The sequence below is a fragment of the Mobula hypostoma genome, chromosome 5 (genome assembly GCF_963921235.1).
Source record: "Mobula hypostoma chromosome 5, sMobHyp1.1, whole genome shotgun sequence".
In the NCBI taxonomy this organism is placed as follows: Eukaryota; Metazoa; Chordata; class Chondrichthyes; order Myliobatiformes; family Myliobatidae; genus Mobula; species Mobula hypostoma.
In genome coordinates, this window is record NC_086101.1 from 16,219,979 (window position 1) to 16,226,135 (window position 6,157).

At 44.5% G+C, this 6,157-nt stretch overlaps 1 protein-coding gene across 11 annotated transcripts in view; it reads right to left on the reverse strand.

Moving 5' to 3' along the window:
• LOC134346638 (discoidin domain-containing receptor 2-like) overlaps positions 1–6,157 on the reverse strand; it is a 146,443-nt gene that overhangs the window by 57,721 nt on the left and 82,565 nt on the right. Inside the window, exon 1 of one of the 11 annotated variants that reach the window (XM_063048114.1) lies at positions 1,081–1,099. The exons of the other annotated variants lie outside the window; for them this stretch is intronic. The gene's annotated coding sequence lies outside the window, so the exon portion shown is untranslated. Of the gene's footprint in view, positions 1–1,080; positions 1,100–6,157 lie in introns of those variants that run through there. 11 annotated transcript variants of the gene reach the window in all.

A 6,157-nucleotide genomic window follows, 5' to 3' on the forward strand; every position in this document is an offset into this window, starting at 1 on the left:
GACATTTGCATTTTCTAGTCCTCCAGAACCATTTCAGAATCCAGCGCTTCTTGAAAGGTCATACTAATGCCTCCACAATCTCTTCAGCTACCTGAGCACTGGGGTGCAGCCCACCCAATCCTGGTGGCGTATCTACTTTCAGACCTTTCAGCATCCCAAGCACCTCCTCCTGAGTAACAGCAAAGACACTCACTTCTGCCTCCTGACATACTGAAATTATCTTCCACAGTGATGACTGGCACAAAATACTTAAGTTCCTCTGTCATTTCTGCCACCCATTACTACCTCCCCAGTGATGTGATATCCACTCATCTTTCTTTTGCTCTTTGTATATCTGATTAAACCTGTGGTATCCCCTTTTATTTAATTATCTAGCTTCATGTTTCATCTTTTCTCTCCTTATAACTTGTATAATTGTCTTCTGATGATTTTCAAAATCTTCCTAACCTCCTAACTGCCCATTAATTTTTACTATATGCCCCCTCTTTTGCTTTTGTGCTGTGTTTGACTTCCCTCGTCAGCCAAGGTTGCATAGAATACTTCTTCATCCTTGGAATGCACCTATACCGCACCTTCCGAATTGCCCCCAGAAACTCTAGCCATTGCTGTTCTGCTATCATTCCTGCTGGCGTGTGCTTCTAATCAGCTTCGGCCAACCCCTCTCTCATGCCTCTGAAATTCCTTTTACTCCACTGTAATACTGATACATCTGACCATCTTCTTCCTCTGAAACTATGATGAATGTATGACTGTATGTATGATGAATTCTATCATGTTATGATCACTGTCTCCTGAGGGTTCCTTTACCTTAAGCTCCCCAATCAAACCTGATTCATTATACAACACCCAACAAGGGTTCAACAACAAGGTGCTCTTCCATCTTGTAGGCATTCTTCAAATTCCAACTCTTGGAACCCAGCATCAACCTGATTTTCCCAATCTACCTGCACATTGAAATCCCCCATAGCTATCATAATATTGCCCCTTTTTACACACCTTTTCTATTTCATAGAAACATAGAAAACCTACAACACAATACAGGCCCTTTAGCCCACAATGCTGTGCTGAACATGTACTTACTTTAGAAATTACCGAGGGCACATCTCACGTCCTGGCTACTGTTCAGAGGCCTGTATATAACTCTCATCAGGGTCTTTTTATCCTTGAAGTTTCTTATCCACAAGGATTCTACATCTTCCAATCCTATGTCATCTCTTTCTAAGAAGTTGATTTCTTTTTTTTAAAAAAACCCAACAGAGCCACCAATCCCCTCTGCCGACCTACCCGTCCTTTCGATATAATGTGCATGTGCCTTGAGATGTTAAGCTCCCAATTTGTTAAATTTATGTTTGTCCTTGTCTTGCAATGTACAGAGCCACTGTTGCAAAGGTTAATTTAAATATTGTTTCTAGCTGGGTGTGTATGCCTATGACAACAGACTTGCAAGAGAAACATTGAGGTGCAAGTGGCTCACATATCACCTTCCTTTAGTTAGATTACAGCACTGTATCTTTGTATCTCTGCTCATCTTCACCCTATAACACTTCACTCCATCTGCAGTCTTATTTGCCTGCCTCACACCTACAATCCCTACCCATTGACTACCCGCCTGCCTCATCCATCCCTAACCTGGCCTGAGCTGCCTGTCATCCTTCACTGCTCCTCAGTCCACCAGTCACTATCTGGTCATTATCAGACCACACACACTCTCCCTTTTACACCAGCCACCTTCTCCCTGATTCAGAGTTTTGAGCCAAAGCATTGATCATTCCTCTCTCCCCTCTACAGAGGCCACCTGGCCCCCTGGGCATATACAGCGCATTGTTTAGATTCATAGAACACTAAAGCACAGAAACAGAGCATTCATCCCATCTATTCCATGCTGAAATAATAGGTCTAATCCCATCAATCTGCTCCTTGACCATAGTCCTCTATACCCCTGCCATTCAAATTTCTCTTAAACGTACAAATGGAACCCGCATCCTCCACTTCCTCTGGCAGCTCGCTCCACACTCTCACCACCCTGAGTGAAGAAGTCTCCCCTTGTGTTCCTCTTAAATATTTCACCTTTCACCCTTAACCCACGACTTCCAGTTCAAGTCTCACCCAACATCAGTGGCAAAAGTCTGGTGGCATTTATCCTAGCTATACTCTTCATAATTTTGTATACCTCTATCAAATTTCCCCCAATTCTCTTATGGTCCTATAATCCAACCAATTCAACCTTTCCCTATTAAACAGGTTTATTACCCAAGGAAAAATATTTGCCTCTGTTTGCTCTTTGCTTTTATGAGATATTGCTATTTGCAAATCAACCACCTCCCAAGCCCACACCAACGTCCAACCTTGGCAGCTTTTGCACATAGCAAGATCCCAGAGGCAGCAACTAAAAGAGCAGAGAAATGGCTTTGTTCGCACTTAACCTTGCTTATTTCAACACTGGGAAGTGGAAATTCAGCCCAGACTTTTTCCCAGAGCAGAAATGGCTAATATGAGGGGGCATAACTTTTAAGGTGTTTGGATGAAAATATAGGAGAGGACATCAGAGGTAATCTTCTTTCCTACAGAGTGGTGGGTGCCCCAACTGGTGATAGAGGCAGATACATTAGGGACAGTAATAGATTCTTAGATAAGGACATGGGTAATAGAAAAATGAAGTGCTACCTAGGATGGAAGGGTAAGATTGATCAGAGTAGGTTAAAGGGTTGGCAGAACATTGTGGGCCAAATAGCCTGTACTGTTCTCTCCGATCCCCACTGAGCAAACCCATCAGTCCCCTCCCTGTAACACTGCACCTTATTCTCCCTTTCAAGTCCCTCAAATCCCTTTTAATACTTGTTCCCCCAATCACCAGAGGCAGTTAACAGAGGCCAGTTAACCTTCCAGCCACACGTCTTCAGGATGTGGGAGGAAACGGGAGCACCCAGGGGTGGAATCCACCTCTTCCACAGGGAGAAAATGAAAACTCCATAAACACAGACAGCACCCAAGGTCAAGATCAAACCCTGGCCTCTGGAGCTGTGAGGCAGCAGCCCTAACTGCTTGAGGGAATAACCTCTGGGCCGGTGTTGCTGGAAAGAAGAACTTAAATAGCACATGGAAGCTCAGTTAATGCCATGCCCATCAGACAGCACCTTCTGCAGCCGCATTTTGAAACTTCAACCCTAAACAGCTCTGCCTCTACATCCTCCCTTTAAGAGGCACCTTAGCATTCTGCTCTACAACCAAACATTTGTTCTAACTGGGACTCTGATGCCACAGTGTCAACATTTGTTTGATAACACTGGTGAGACGTTTGGGACAAAGTCACTGTTTAAAAGTGAAAATGGCTGTTGATACAGCTGCCAGCAACACATTGTGCATTTGTAACTGAGGGGTCAAATGCACAGTTGGTGGGTGACTCAGAGATTAACACTTTAGCTGCTGAGAGAGCTGAGAATTAACTCTGTTGCTGCCGAGGACTTGGTTTGGGGGGGGGGGTTGGAGGAGAGCGAGAGAGAGACAGGTGTCCTGAGAGTTAACCCTGTAATTACTGGAACTAACTACAATTGTGAGGGTTCCCAGGATTAACCCTAGAGCTCACAAATCCTGGAATTAACCCTGTACTTGCCAAAGTTCCCAGGATTAACCCTATATAGATTCTGGAAATTAACTGTCAGGGTTCTGAGGATTAACCCTAGTACACAGATCCTGATGATTAATCCTACAACTACCAGAAAGTCCTGGGACTTAACCCCATAGAGTCATAGAGAAATACAGCACAGAAACAGGGCATTCAGCCCATCTAGTTCATGCAGAGTCCATTTAAACTGCCTACTTCCATCAAGCTACACATAGCCCTCCATACTGCTAAGAATCCCTGAAATCAACCCTCTAACTGCCTGGTGATGGATTTAACCCCACAAATGCCAGAAATCACAGAAATCCCTGTTAAGCATCCAGCACCCTGGGAATTAACTGAGTGGCTGGCAGCAATCACCGGCTACATACAGTAATCGAATGTTGTCTGAAATGTTGTGCTCAGTTCTGGTCACCCCACTATAGGAAAGATGCCATTAAGCTGTAAAAAGCACTGAGAATATTTATGAAGATGTTGTGGGACTTCAGCGACTAAGACTTAATTCAGTGCAGCATAGTTAAATGAGTGGTGACCTTATAGAGGTATACAAAATCATGAGGGATATAGACAGTGTGAATGCACACAGGCCTTTCCCCAGATCTAGAATGTTCTTTAAGGTGACGGGGAGAGATTTATAGGAACCTGAAGGGCAACTTTTGCACCTACAGGGTGATCTGTTTATGGGACAGGATGCTAAAGGAAGTGCTTGACCCAAGTACATTAATACATAAAAGACACGTGGACGGGTACAGGGATAAGAGTGGTTTGTAATTGTAAGAATATGGACAGAAGGTGAGAGAGGAGAGATTTAATAGGAACATGAAAGGTAACTTGTTCACCCAGAGATGGAAGGAGCTTCCAGAAGAGGTAAATCGACATACTTTAAAAGACATTTGGACAGGTACATTGCTAGGAAAGTTTTTAGAGAGATACGAGCCACTTGTAGGCTGAAGAACCTGTTTCTGTGCTGTATGTAGCTGCTAGAAATGACAGCGAGTCTGGGAATGTCTGGCACACCTGTGCTATTTAACCCTGAGGCACTGTTGCCATGAAAGCTGATGGCTTCTGGTACCCACTGTGCATCGTCTAATTGCTCTCCCCCTCCCCACCTGTCCCCAGTACCACACAGACAGAGAGGTTCATGCTACTTGCACAGTTAACCCTCGGTTAGACAGCACTTAACAAGGCTGCCTGTGAGCAAACACGTTCAGAGCTCCAAGCAAGGTCAATGGGGAGATTAATCCCCAAATCTGTGCTACAATGCCCAGTGTGATCACAACAACCAATGCTGCAGCACACCAACCCTTTTCATCCTGCTGATCAAGCACCAACTCTTTAGATGACAGGCTGCTTCAAAACTGGAAAAAAGTGGAGCAGATTTACAAGGAAGTTGCTGCGAGTGATAAAAAGAGAGAGGTTGAACAGGTTGAGACTTTATCTAATAGAGTGTAGTGTGGATCTTGTAGAGGCGTGTAAAATCATGAGGACACAGACAGGATAATTCCCAGTGTTAGGGAATCAAGAAACAGAGGACATGGGTTTAAGGTGAGAGGGAAGAGATTTAATAGGAACCTGAGGGGCAACTTTTTAACCTAGAGGGTGGTCAAAATACGGAATTAATGGTTGAGACAGGTACAATTAAAAATTTGAACAGGAAAGAATTCGACAGGGGTTCCCAACCTGGGGTCCACGGACCCGTCAGTTAATGGTAGGGGTCCAAGGCATTAGAAAATGGTTGGGATCTGCTGGTTTAGAGGGACGTGGGCCAAATGAAACCAGCTTAGACGGGAATCTTGGTTGGCATGGATCGGCTGGGCTGAGGGAGCCATTTCAATGTTGTGTGATTCAATGACAGGGACTGAATGCTCAGGTCAGGTCGCTCAGGTAACTAGTCCACACCTGAACTATTTAAGGACTCCACAAATTGAGTAACAAGTCCTTCGGCCCAACTGGCCCATGTCAACCATGAGGGTCTATGTCTATTAGTCTAATTAGACCCACACCCTACAACGTTCAAAGTCACATGTCTATCCAAATACCATAATAGTATCCACTTCTACCACCCCCTGGGGCAGCTCATTCCATGTATCCACCACTTTCTGTGTGAATAAGCTTTTTGCATCAGATCTCCTTTAAATATCTCCCGTCACCTTAAACCTGTGCCCTCTGGTTTTAGACAGCCCCACCCTAAGAAAAATACTTCGACAACCTACCTTATCTACGCCCTTTATTATATTTTTATAAACTCTATTAAGGTCACCGTCGTCTCCTACATGCTAGAGGGCACAAATCCACTCTAAGCAACCTAGTTCGCCCTCAGCACACCCATACGAGATAGCAAGAGACTTTTCTGCACGCTAGCTGTGTGTGTGTGTAGCTCTCCAATCCGTTTACCAACACGTTTTAACGAACCAAGTGCTCGACAGGACACTTTTTAAAAAAAATCTTACAGGCGTCTGCCTCCGCCGCCCCCTCGGGGCACTGTCCTCCAGGTTATTACCACCTCACCAGAAAACAAAATATTTTCCTCAGATCACC